Raw genomic sequence first — 15,039 nt, 5'->3', positions numbered from 1 at the left:
AATCAAAATAGAATTATAGACTTTTACTTGTTTCTCTTTTTGTAGAAGATTTCTAGTTCAATTCTGGTTGGTTGGAAAACATATATTGTACAATTTCAATCTTTAAAAATCTATTCAGACTTGTTTTGTGGCCCAGCATGTAGTCCATGCAGGAACGTTTCATGCACAAAATAATTTGTGGCCTATATGCTTTGGGTGAATTGTTTTAAAAATATCAATTTTTATAATTTATCAATTTGGGTTAATATTACTGTTCAAATCTTTAATATTTTTGCTGATCTATGTCTAGTTGTTTTATAAACTAGAGTAAGGAAATTGAACTCACTGAGGGATTATTGATGAATTTCCAATGTGTACTTTTAATTCTGTCAGTTTTTGCTTCAAATATTTTGGGCTCAGTTGTTAAATGCATAAGCATATCTTACTCATGGGTTTATCCCTTTATCATTATGAAATGTCATTCTTTGTCTATAGTAATATTTCTTGTCTCAAAGTCTATTTTATCCTATATTAATATAGCCACTCCAGCTCTCCTATGGATGTTCTTTGCTTTGAATATATATCTTTTGCTATCCTTTTACTTTCAACTTATTTGTGCTATGGTGTGTTCTTTGCAAACATCATATAGTTGAGTCTTGGTTTTTTTTTAACCAGTCTGAACATCTCAGCTTTTTAAATTTATGTTGTTGAATTTCAGTATTTGTTTTCAATTGGTGTTGTATCTTTGTTGTCCTTTTACATCTTCTTTACTGCCTTATTTTGTAGCAAATATATTTTTTATTGTAGCAATTTATTCTATTGACTATTAAATTATATAATTTTGTCTTATTTTCTTAATGGTTGTTCTTGAGAATACAATCTGCATTTTATGTTATCACAATTTATTTCAGAATAATATTAACTTTAAAAAATATTTTATTTATTTGAGAGAGAGTGAACGAGAGAGAGAGCATCAGCAGGGGGAGGGGCAGAGGGAAAAGAGAGAAGCAGACTCCCAGCTGAGCAGAGACCCTGATGTGAGGCTTGATCCCAGGACCCTGGGATCATGACCTGAGCCAAAGGCAGATGCTTAACCGACTGAGCCACCAGGCACCTCAGAATACTATTAACTTAATTCTGGTAAACTTTAGAACCTTGGCCCCAATGTAGTTTTATTTCCTTCCCCCTCCTTTCTGCTATGATTGAAATCCCAGGGAGGAGATGGGGAAGAAATCGCAGGTCTTTATAGTTTAGGATAAATGTCATTGGGAGCCAGTGGAATGTTTTCAGCAAGAGAGAAAGAGGTTCAGATATGTGCACCTGGCCTTTCCTAACCATATCCATAGGAAACCATATTTATGAAAACCTTGTCTGTCTAGAAGAACAAGAATCTGTAAATGAAGGGATATGGTTTTGCCTCATCTCTGATATCGCTTAAAACATGTCCTGTTATAGAGTTAGTGTCTCTTGTGGTAAGGAGCTTATGTCCATGACCTTTTCTAGTTCAGTCAGTGTTACCATGAATCAGCTTGTGCTCTATCTCAGGCTGAGATAAAATGTCTCTCCATCCTTCTGCTCATCACAGAGGTTAGTGCCCATATCCCAGCGTGCCCAAGCAAATGCTAACTGCTCCGTTCTGTCAGCCTGTGCCTGGCTCTTGCTCCCGAACTGTCTTCCTTCACCAGTTTTTATACAGTGTAGGAACTGACTGAAGTAAATGTTACTCTTGCAACAGAATGTTTTTGAGCCTTAAAGGCAATCCATCTTTAAGACAAATTTTCTTTTCCAGAAAAAAATATTTCTTATATATAAATATTAGTATAAAAGCACAATTTTTTGAATGGCAATGTGCTCCCACAAAAATGTTCATTGCACAGTCAATGATGGACATACGAGTCTGAAATAATGTCTTCCTCTTTTTTATTGTCAACAAAATGAGGCTGTGGATGACAGATGCTGCATTGCTTTTTTCGTAAAGGAACTTGGCAGAAACTGAGTCATGGGCTGTCCTCACATGAAGAGGGATTATATGTCAGGCCCAAGGACCACCAGGACATTGAAGTAGAGGATGAATTAGCATCAGATACTCAAATGATGAACCATGTTTAGAAGGACAAAAATTGTTCTAAAATTCAGAAGCAGAGTATTATGGTACGGAGGGTTTATCAGAAATAGCAGACAAAGGCAGAAGAAGGAGGGGAATAAACTTATGATCCAGACTATTTTCCTTAAATATAAGGTTCTTTCTCCTGGCTCTCCTAGCCCAAAGTATGTTCAGACAGATCTTCCTTTAGGGAGGATTTAGGATCATAAAATGCTGCATAATTTAATAATTTAGTTTGATTTATCAAGAAATTTCAACCAACTTATCCTGCCATGCAAACTTCATATTTAGGAATTTAAGGACTGTGTTTACTAAAGGCAGAAAGCTCCTTCCCTTCACAATTCCGTTACTTATAGACGTAAACCAAGGATATGAATCATGTGATCCATTAAAGTGGCTGGGAGCTCTCTATTAACTATATTTCAGTTCTTAGATGGGCATCAAATAGATTTTAGAGTAGAAGTTAAAAAAGAAAGGAGTTGTCGAGTTTACCCTCATGAAAATAGAATAGATATGTGGGACTGAAAGAAAAGAAAAGAAAAGAAGAGCATACACACTAGGATGGGATGGATTCTTCAATATCACAATCCAAAAATCAAGGCAACTCTGACCTTCCTTCTTATACCCACACCCTCCTTGTTGGAAAATATACTAACAAAATATCTTTGAATTCTTGCTAGTAAGGAACAGGAACAAAGTAGAAAAATATTAGAACATTTGGTTGTCTTAGAGGATATAGAAAGTCCCATATTCCTACGAATTCCTCCAAAGTCAGAAGCCTTCAAACCTTCTTTCCCGTGCATGATGTGATCTTCTAGAGGTGCCAGTACGAGGCTCATTACTTTACAGGCACAATGGAAAAACACATAGGGTAGTTACGTTTTTTAATTTGAAAAATAAATTAACATTATATCACATAATTTATGGGAAATGTGCAATATATTTTATTGACTGCATGTAGAACTTGGAAATATGATTTATATGAATTTGCTATTTCAGCATGATGAATTGATTGTCACATTGAGGATTATGGAATTAGCTGGAAGAACAGATGATTAACCACCACAGCCTTTTGGCTAGTGAAGTTTTACCTTCTGATTTTTGAATATTAATAAATCATACTTCAGCATATGGGACTATTTTGGCAATAGAGCTGCTATCAATTTAATCATCTCAAACCAGAGAGCAATGTGTACGTTGCAAATGCCACCGACATGAAAACCAGTTACTAAGAACAATTGAGTATTATTCTTATAGTCACATTAATTACAGCTGAAACAAACCTTGAAGAGCTAAGAAAACATAGCACAACTTATCTACTATTTACTAGGGGAAAAAAAAGGAATCAATATAGCCATTAATTGCATAAATAGCAATAAATACTTTGGCTGCTGTCCAGGAAGTGTACCAACTGAGAGAATTTTTCGTACTGCTGGTTTCATTACACAGATCATAGTCACAGTAAAGCAGGCAGTGGACTGCTGTTCAATAAACTAAATTTAATGTTACTCAATTATGATCATCGTGCTCAGATATAATACTAATAGGAATGTCAACTGCGATTACATTTTCAGATTTATGTAAAATAATTCAAATGCTATTTGCCATCCCTCAGATACAAGGTTCATCCGGTTGTTTATGCAGTTGGTCGATATTGATCATGCACAGCGAGTAGCATAGTAGAGGCCCAATGGCAAGTATATATAACATCCCTTGTGCCAGCTGCCAGGGTGCCGTGCCAAGCACCAGGGGCGGCCTGCCAAGTCATCAAGCAGATAGCGCACCTCTGCAAAGCTGCCTTGTTGTTTTTTTTACAATATTTTTTTTTTCGAATTGCTCACATGTGCCATGAATAATTCTTGCCAACATTACCCAGCATGAAACAGAAATGAAGGCAAGGAAATGTCTTTCTTAGAGAATTCTTTTCAGAGCTAAATGAATCTAGTGAAGATATCATTCTAGCATCATTATATGTTGTTATGTATGGCAGGGGCTGTGTCATTTAGCCAAGTATTACTCAGTGGGCTGAGCAGCTGGTATATATGATTTTGTATACCACCTGCAAAAAATATGCCAAACCATACAATCAACCACCTGGCCAAGAGAGTAGGGTAGCTAAACACTACTTTGCTGTCGCACCCACATTTGCGGGAAGTTCGAGAACATAAACAGACACAGGCAGAATGAACATTGTACAAGATAAGGTTTGTTAAAGCTTTTCTGTTCAATAAAGCATATAGTGCCTGCTGTTCAGAGTACTGTGCAACAGATTTGCTTTATTCCTAATGAAGGTGTTCGGGCATTTTCCTGGCACAAATGGAGTAAAATTATGTCCTTAAAACAACATTTTAGAACAACAACACAACAAACCACCGCTTCAATTGCACGGCAACAGATTGGAAAAAATGAAAATAGATATAAACCGAAACTCGATAATGAATTAGTGTCATTACTATGGATGAATCATTCATTTAGGAGGATCTTGCCTCGTCTTAAACAACCTGGCTGTCTAGCAACTTCCACCGAATCCCTTTCTGCCTAAAACATGTGTTTATTATAATCGTCTCCACACCATTACTCGTGGGGAAAATACTTTACAGGTGGCCTCTTTACTTATTTGGCTATAAGTGAATATGAGAGTAATTTGATTGTAAACTAATCTTTGTATCACCAGATTTCCAGTGTCAGCAATGTCAATCTCATCATCTCCCCTTTTCACTGGCTCAGCACTAGTTTGCTTTCTGTGGCGAACGCACCTTTTACAATTCGAGTCCCTCATTGTTGGACAGATTACCGGGGGAAGAACTAATAACTAGATGAGGGTATTCAATGTGAAACAAAGGGAGTTGTTGCTTACAGACCAAGGTCTCTTGCTCTCATTATCCGTGTGGCTATGAGTTGAAGCTCATTAGACTCTCCCTTTTGTCTCTTTTTAATATAGAAAGACTGATTTGGGACTTGTTGACTCCATTGTGACTCCTTAGGTAAAATATACCAGAATTTTGAACACTTACAGAAGTTCTGCTATGTAATACTAGTTTTCCACTTAACTGTCTGTTTGTTTTTGGGTAGTTTGGTTGTCCACCCCCCACCCCATTTTTTTTTTTTCTTATTTCTCACTTGAAAAGAAGATTCTTACATGAGAGCTTTTAAAATTATTGTTGCTTTGTAAAAATATGTGAAGGTATTTTGCCAGTAATTTCAAATGTACATTGTTACTTCTGTTTCCTCTAGGAAAAAGAAAACAAAGGGGAAAGAAAAATAGAACTTTTAAAATCTATTAAAACATATTATGATATGAAATGCAAAAACAAGGACATAGATAACATGATTTTTTTTTTTTTTTTAGTTTAAAATGAATTCTAGACAAGAAGAACCAAAGTATAAAGTTTTCTTATGGTAAGTATATGATAATATATTAAATAATATTTTGGGTTTTTTTTGTTTGTATGTTTGTTTACATTTCATCTCTGACCTTGTGATGGTTAATTTTGTGTCAGCGTGGCTGTACCATGAGCTGCCCAGGTATTTTGTTGAACATTATTTCTGGATGTGTCTGTGGCAGTGTTTCTGGATGAGATTAACGTTTGAATCAGTACATTTAGAAAAGCAGATTGTCTACCCCAATGTGGGTGGGCATTATCCAATCCGTGCAGCGGCTAAATAGAAAAAAAAAATGGAGGAAGAAAGAATTCACTTTCTATCTCACCATTTAGATGGTCTTCCCAAGCATAGGATTCCTGGTTGTTAGGCCTTCAGACTATACTGGAATTATTCTGCTGACTCCTGGGTCTCTAGCTGGCTAACTACAGATTGTGGAACTTCTCAACCTTCATAATTGCATGGGCTGATTCCTTAGAATGAGTAAATATATATCATATTTATTATAAATAATATAAATAAATTTATAAATAAAAATAAAATATATTACATAGATTATATATATTTACTCATTCTAAGGAATATATATATATAAAATATATATTATATATAATAGATACATATATTTTTTATAATATACAAGTATTTGTTTTTTATATGAGATGAATAAAGTGGAAGTTTCAACTTCTCATTCAACAGAATGACTTTTGGGTCTCCTAGAGACACTTCTCTCCTAATCCTGAAAATTACACTTCAGCAGACAACTCAAAGTCAGAAGTATAGACAACAAAAGTTTTGCATGGTGGTCATTAGGAATTATAGTGAGAGGAGTCCTTTGACTCTTAGACCCATGTGTTCTGGTTTTCGGAGAAGTAGCTCCAAATATTCACTGCTGGTTAGACCATATACCTCATGCTACAGGACTGTACCACAGCCTCTGAAATCATTAGCTCCCACCTGGGATTATGTGTCTTTAAAATGCTGTTCTGCCATTGCATGAGGCCCCTGTCTTCTAGTGATAGGGTGCCTTGTAATACCAGTGAATCCCCTGAGTATCATCAGCCCCATTGATTAATATTTTTTGCTCAAAAATAAAATATCTGATCAAAGTTTATAAGGTATGAGAAGCATGGTAGAAAATCAGTCATCGTCTAAGTCTGTGATTGGTGCTGCTGGTTGATACAAGGTTGGTAGTCAGTGATGACAATTCAATATATACAAGTGTTACTTGTTCTTTCAAGTGAAAGCAAATTGCTTCTGCTGTTCTCTGTTCATTGGAAGAGATAAAAATGCGTTTGATGTAGCAGTATAAGCATTTCAGATGCCAAGGCCTCAATTGCTTTTCTCCATTCTATGTCTGAGATGGAAGCCACATTTGGAGTTACCATCTGATTTTGATAACTATTGTCATTCTCCAAGGCCCAACTGTCTACCATAAAGGTCAAATGGATGAGTTATTTGGGAAGCAATATCAAATAGTCCCCGTATATCTTTCAGATCTTTGATGGTAACCCTAATGTCTGCTGTTCTTTCAAGGATACAGTATCATTTGGTTTACTTTTTTTGTATGGAGGGAGTTTTCCACAGGCAGAGTTTACTTATCTGTTCTTACCATGAAGCGTCTCTCTGGAGAGGCAACGGTGACGTTCTGCCTGGTGCTGAGTCTATCTATTGCAATTGCACAACACAGGAACTGTACAAATAATCACAGAATAAATCCACAGGAAAGCACTGAGTGCACTGTGAGACAGACTGACATAAACTCCATTGATCATAGGATCTGACAGTGAAGGAGTCCCACAGTGGTGTTTTGGTTCCCTAGAAATTAATATCATCAAAGAGCAAATTTCTAATATGCCAGAGAAATATTGATATCTCCCATTCTCAGAGGCAGAGCTAATCTTCTAAATGCTGGTATGTTTCTGCGGGGGAAGTCTAGGACTTAGGTCTAGGAAGGGCCATGCTTCTTTAAACAGGAGGGAACATTAAGTCAGGACTCTGTTCTGTAGACCTATAGATATTTTGGACTTTTGGGGGCTGCCCGTCTCTTTTAGTCCAAAGAGGCCTATGAGCAATTAGTTATAGCCAAAGATGAATGAATTTCACCAAGTTCTGAATGCCACACTTATGCATGTGGCTATTATGATAGCCATGTTCACCTTTATCTCCTTGAATTATAGGCTTTGCTTGTCCTCTAGACCCCAGGATCCCATATCTCCATTCAAATCAGGGAGTCCATTTCAATGACATTATGTCTCACAGTCATTCCTGATTTATAAAGTATAGACACACCCCCTTAATCAATGTATTTTCCATTGCCATAACGAAGGGAGTATCTTCTTCTCTTCCTTGAGACATATAAGAAATTTAATCCAATGTCCCCACCTCTTAAACTCTTTGGATTCTTTTGGCTATGTCAACTTCATTGCCATCTGTCACCAGCAAATCCAGGTTTTAGTCAAACAAATGAGAAAACAACTGAGCCTCTCTCATTTGCTCAAACTAACTTCAATCAAAAATTGTACTATTCAATTTTGTAGCCACACGAGTCTACTAAGTATAAGAAATGTTGTTAGTATGACAGTGGGACTAAATGTCTGATTTTATTTAATTTTGATTAATTTCAATTTAAATGTCAAAGCACAAACTATAAAGTATTTTTCTGTGTAGTACAACTTAAAAGTTCAGAGAGGATTACATTTTACTCTAACTATAGCATTCTCTAAGATACTGTTGTATGGCAGTGTACCTCTTCGGTGCTCAGTTCCTAGTATTATGCAGAACGCATCACTGATCAAGTTAGTGTCAACTGATTTAGTTGAATGATTTTTTTTTTTTTTACACACTGATGTAACTGTGGATATGCTTTTATTTAACTTAAGAATAGTCATGAGGAATAGAAAAGATACTCTTGATTAATGTTTTGGTATGTTTTGTTTCAAAGAAGTTCCACATTTATAAAGAAATATAAATTTGTGGCATAAAAAAGTAAAACTTGAGAATACATACACACACATATGAATATATAGTATATACATCTATCTACACACATATATTTGAATCTTTTTATTTTTCAAAGAAGTTTAGTTATATATGAAAAAAATAGTTTTACATCAAACAGTATTCTATGTATATTTGGTCAAAATCAAGATTTATTGTAGTTCTGTACAAGAGACTGACATTCTCTTTTTTGCTTCATTCTTCTGCATGTTACATATTACAAATATCTGTACTCCATTTTCTTTTTTTTTTTTTTAAGATTTTATTTATTTATTCGACAGAGATAGAGACAGCCAGCGAGAGAGGGAACACAAGCAGGGGGAGTGGGAGAGCAAGAAGCAGGCTCATAGCAGAGGAGCCTGATGTGGGGCTCGATCCCATAACGCTGGGATCACGCCCTGAGCCGAAGGCAGATGCTTAACCGCTGTGCCACCCAGGCGCCCCTGTACTCCATTTTCTGAAGCTACCTTTATGAAAGGTGCAAATGGATATAATTGTCAAAATTATTCATTTGCATATATATACATGCAAATGTTCTGAATCGTCATTAGTTTATGGAATTAAAAAAATAGATGATGATTAATTTAACAATCTTGTGTTCTTTACCAATGCTCATTTGGTGAGTCATGGAAGATTTATTTACAAAGATTTATTATACTGTTCATTCCAATTCAAGATTTTCTTGAAACAAAAAGAACGCTTGCTAAATATTCAATAATAAAAAAATGGCATTGTGATTTACATTTTCACTCATGAAACCATACTGCTCATGAGCAAGCTAAATTTAAAGCTTCAAGGAAAGGAAGAGCTTAATTGTGTTTTAGCTGGACAGGTACACAAATTTATGCTGAAATTGAAACTTTTCATTATACAAATCAATAATAACGTTATATTGATGCAAGAATTATTGAATTTATCTAAGCTGGATAGTAATACTTTTGAAAATTACATGCTTTTTCTTCAAGTTCAAAATAATTCTTGTAGTATTGATGAACCAGTTTTGTTAAAGTTGATGTAAATATTTATAGAAAATTATGTTTTGGTATTTGAAAATTTTAAAAAATGATAAATCTTGGGGATGTGAATTGACTTTCTCAACTATAAGTTTTATTATATTTAAATAAATCAGGTGTTTCTGATGAAATAAAACTTGGCATCTGAATTGAGACGTACAGTAAGTGTAAAATCATGCTGGATTTTGAAGAGGTAGTAAAAACAAAGTAAAATATATGCTTAATATTTTATATAGTTTTTGTTTGGAAAGGATAATATTTTGGATATATTGGTAAATAAAATATATTACTAAAATTCATTTCATCTATTGTTTTTTACTTTTTATGTGAGAACTAAAATATGGAATTACATATACAATTCGCAGTACATTTCTAATGGACAGCACAAGATCTGATATGTATATTCACATGAATAACTTTAATCAATCCTGAGACATTTCCTTTTTATTTATTTATTTATTTTGGTCTTGCATTTCAGAAATTACTCCCACAAAATATTTTGAGTTGTTTTGCCAATATAATTTACCACAATCTTGGATATCTCATGGTGTGTGTCTGGTCCTCTGGACACAGCATGCTGGAATCTGACTCTGGTGAAGGGCCCTTTAGTTACTGACAGGTAGTGAGGAGTGGACATGAGGTAATACCCCTCCAGGATCTGTACGCAAGGCCTGTTTCTGTTGGCAAGGGAAGCTCAGTGGGAGTGGGAGTTGGAGGGTAATTTGAATCAAATAAATCCTTTCAAATATCATTATTCTCAATATCAGTCTTCAATTCTTTCCCAGTGTGTGCTCCAGTTAGTACAGAAGATACCAGAAGACTCTCTGAATTTAATGGATGCTGTATTTTCTTAACCCAGAACATCTGGCTCTGATTTCCTTTTAGGGCGATCATATAAAGTTTCTTTTTTCTACCATGTCTTTATTCAAGAACTTAAGACTTAAAGCCTATCATGTTATAGCCGCTAAAACTCTCCAATGCATGAAATAGTCATTCACTCTTATGTTCTTATATTCCTTATTCTCTTAGTACTGTGGTCTGGCAGCATCCATGTGGTCTGCTGAGGGGGCAGCAAGAGGGATAACTTAGGCAACTTTTTTGCAATTTGCATGCACATATTACTGGTATTCTATTTGACAATAAATTAATATTCTGCTGTCAAGAGCAACCCGGCATAAAGCCCAGGTTCCAATCACTGGAACAGTATTATCAGTTACTGTATTGTGTGAGTTTCAGTGACAGATGGCATCTACTTTGGATAGTTTTACAAGAAAGATATTTAATAGATGGAATTGTTTAAAACTGCTGGTTGATGTAATATAGAATCCAGGAATGACTGCCAGAGCGATGGCTTTAACTGATCTCCCAAGAGAGCTACAAGCTCTACCACTTCTGAAATCTGGGAATCAAAAACTATCACCATGACTTCAGCCTTCTGGATTACATTGTCACTGTCGTGACCTCAGCCAGGAACTATTTATTTGCCTGATGTTTTGTGAGCATCTGCAGTATTTGTTTACATGGTAGTTCACCCTTACCCATGGCTTCCCTTTCCAATTTCAGTTACCCAGGATCAACCATGGTCTGGAAGCCGATGAGGCTCCTCTGATATATGGACAGAAGGTAAATAGTAGCCTAAAGCGATGTCACAGTGCCCCAATCATTCACCGCACTTCATCTCATATGACACATAGGCATTTTATCATCTCCTATCATCTCAAGAAGAGAAGGGTGCGTGCAGTACAATAAGATGTTTTAGGAGAGATTGACCACGTTCACATGACTTTTATTACAGTACATTGTTATACTTATTCTATTTTATTATTAGTAATTGCTGTTAATCTCTTACTGTGCTTAATTTATACATTAAATTTTGTCATAGGTATATATGTGTAGGAAAAACATAGTACATATAGGGTTCAGTACTATATTTGGTTTCAGGCATCCACTGGGGGTCTTGGAATGTATCCCCCACAGATAAGGGAGGACTATTGTACCACTCGACAACAACAGCAAACTTAGAACCAGACAAGTAAGCTTGTGAACAGATGCTGCAGAAATTCAGTTGCAGTACTATCAAGAAAAAGAAGGAAAAAAGACTAATATAAAGAGCTTTATTGTAGTTTAAGAAGGTCTCTAAATGATATCAAAAGTATTTATTTCAACAGGAAGATATTGCAGTTCTAAACTTTTGCATACGTAGTGACATAGCCTTAAAATACATAGCACAAGAAGAGATACAATCACAAAGAAAAGTAAAATATACCATCAGAATGGACAATTTTAATATCTTTCTCTCAGTGGATTATGCAGAAAAAATCTGTAAAGATATAGATAATTTGAACAACACAATTAATAGGATTTATTTACACATATAATCCTGAAAAGTAATACATAATAAGAGGGATATTATGTTCTTATGAGATTTATGTAAGACAGAGATATTATCTCTATCTTCCAACATCGTTTGTTATACGAAAATTCTTTAAAATAAAATCCTGGACGAAGGGCAGTCAGTGCCTTGTTTGCATGATATAAAGAAATTCAAAAGGCCAATGTCAAGAAATTCAAAGTCCTCCAATGACTCCAGGGAAAGACACCATTTCAGATTACTTACTAATTGTTTTAAAATCATATCATCAGATGTAACTTATGTTGCCTCTTAAATCCTGAAAGTCTTACCACAAGTTTGACTTTTTCTTTGTTGTAAGGGGTAGACAGACGCACTAACTTGTCTTTCACCTTTGAGGGTATACCAGATTGTATTATTTATTTAGAATTCTCTCCTGGGGCTCCTGGGTGGCTCAGTCAGTTAAGACACTGACTCTGGATTTTGGCTCAGGTCATGGTCTCAGGGTTGTGAGATTAAGCCGCTTCACGGCTCCATGCTAGGAGTAGAGCCTGCTTAGGAGCCCCCCCCACCCCGCGTGTGTGCATGTATGCTCTCCCTTTCTCTTTCTCTCTCTAAGAGAGAGAATTTTCTCTTTACCTCCACCCTTGCCATAGTTCACAGCAGGAAAAGTATAATTCCCAGCCTCATTGACTTTGGGCTTGGCCCTATAACTTGCTTTGTTCAGTGGAAGCTGCGCTGTGTTTCAATGTGCTGGCCTGGATGTGCATGGTTTGGCCTGCATTCTAGCAATTCTTCTCTGCACCACGAGCTGTAAAAACACTCTAAATAACGACTGCCTCTTCAGCTTTGGTCCTAAAGTCAAAACTTGCAGAGCTGGTCTGAGCTTGAACTGCAGCCTGAAACAGACACTACACCCAGTCCACATATCTATGTGCAAGAAAAGCAAGTGCACGTGTTGTAAGTCATCATGGTTTTAGAGCCGAATTTATATAGAATTATTGCAGCACAGGTTGACGAATATAGGGGGGAAATTACGTCGCAGACCACTGGACACGTAGAAAATGTACTTAGGTACCGATGTCTGAGTTTTCATGAGAATTAGTTTCTAAATTATTCTGAAGAAGGAGTTTTTCAGAAGCCTTTTTCTCAAACTGGGTGTGATTTTCAGTGTTCAGATCTGGTTCCTTCCTCAGGATGCTGTGTGACAATTCTCTTCGCCTCAGCCATACATGTATTACGTGAGAACAGAAACTTCTGTGTCCACAGTTTGGCTCACTAAGCAGGGAAATTACATTCCAGCCTGAAGACCTCCAAGTTAAAAGGGAGCTCACTAATAATCTCCATTACAGTGAAGCTTTTTTATTGCTAATCCAGTTGCTAGGTGTTTGCTTGAAGTTCTACAATGGAAATCATCTAATCTTCCAATTTATAATAGGAACTTTTTTGATTTCCAAAGTATTTTCATGTGCTTTTATTATTTTACTTCATTACAAGAATATTATAAAATAATCAGGAAAAGATTATTAATATCTCCATTTTGCATATAAAGAACAATGAGGAATCAGACCATAAGTGAGTAAAAAAAGTAACATGTTAAAGTTTTGGCCAATGCGAGTGTGGGAAATGTTCCTTTAGATAATGAGGAAATAATTTCTTTAAAAAACAGCCTGTTGATGGATAAAACTTTAATTTTCAAATGACGGTTTAAGAAAAAGTTCTCTGATTGAAACAGATTTACATATTTTTGGTTGTATGACTTGAATTTTGTGAAATATACTCATTGTAAAGTATCTTTTGTGATGAGATGAGGTCTACAAATTATTTATTTTATATCTATAGATAGATAATCTTTAGCATTTTCAAAAAGTTTAATAAATGTTTATTATGTATGACCTAACGAGCTCAGATAAAGTAAGAATAAGTGACTTGTAAATAACTAATGTCAGTAAAGACCCACCTGCTATTACTTAATCATACCCGCATTCTACAGCAAAACAGCCATATAAGGGTCATTACTGAGAAGAATGTCAAATTGGCCGATTTAATGTTACTTAGGGCTTACTTTATCTATATAACTGTCTCAGATAAGAATTGCAAGCTAATAATAATTACATTAGTGTCAGAAGTGTAGGGGACACCTATGGTTTATTTAGTAGGGAGAGATAGTTTTAATGTTCTAAATTGAATTTTACTCTCTAAGATAGTTAAAATAGCATATGTAAAATATTCAAGTGCCCATTAATGGTGGATATCTGAGAAATACAATATTGTTTGAAATATTTTAGTGTCTTCCACTACCTCAGTCCAAACTGCTTGTTAAAGGGCATGTGGTCACTTAAATATATTATTGATACATCTAAATAGAGTTACTATATTTTCATGAAGTAAAATTTAAGTGCATCATTTTTTAAATTACAAATCATCTGTACTTCCATAGATTTAAAAAGTTTTATCCTCTTGGTATCAGGTTGCATGCTCCACATTCATATATCTAAAGGAAAAAAAAAAAACTCTACAAAAGTGCATTTGTAATAATAAGCTTTGAAATAATATGTTCCATATATGGTCATGGTTCGCAGATAATACACACACAATCTGTATTTGACACTGAGCCATCAGAATCAATTACAAAAAGTTAAAAAATACAGAAAACTCAGAACAAACTCAAAGCTATTTTTGGAAGTAGAGCCTTGCCATCTAAGCCCCCAATTTTCAAAGGTTGGTACGATTCCTTAGCATATATGCATTATTCTTGTGAGCTAAACAATAAGCAACTTAAAAGTGTCTGCCATCATCACAATGGTAAATTTCTTTTGTTTTAAAGCAGTTATATCTTGAAAATGTTGAAAACAATTTGTTACTACATGTTTATTCATGGTATCAACCACGAACATAGAATAGCAACGGAATATAGATTGATAATTTGCAAAAAAGAGACTGTTAGATGAGCATGTGATTAATTCATCAATAGCACGAATCTATGCTAACCAATCTAGCATGACAGCAGCTAGGTGTATCTAGAGAGGAGTTGTGGAGCACCTTTGGAGAAAGTTTCTCTTTTCTATTCAGAATGAAAAATGGGAATTGTTGACAAAGGGAGACTTTGCTCCCATTGCTGCATCAGCAAATATGGCAGTAGTTAGAAAGAAGAAATGTACAGATGTCTGAAGGGGCCAATTTTAGATTTATATCTTTTGTTTGAAGTTCAG

The sequence above is a fragment of the Ursus maritimus genome, unplaced genomic scaffold (genome assembly GCF_017311325.1).
Source record: "Ursus maritimus isolate PB19 unplaced genomic scaffold, ASM1731132v1 scaffold_10, whole genome shotgun sequence".
In the NCBI taxonomy this organism is placed as follows: domain Eukaryota; kingdom Metazoa; phylum Chordata; class Mammalia; order Carnivora; family Ursidae; genus Ursus; species Ursus maritimus.
The sequence above is the reverse complement of the archived record's forward strand: the minus strand, read 5'-3'. Positions refer to the sequence as shown.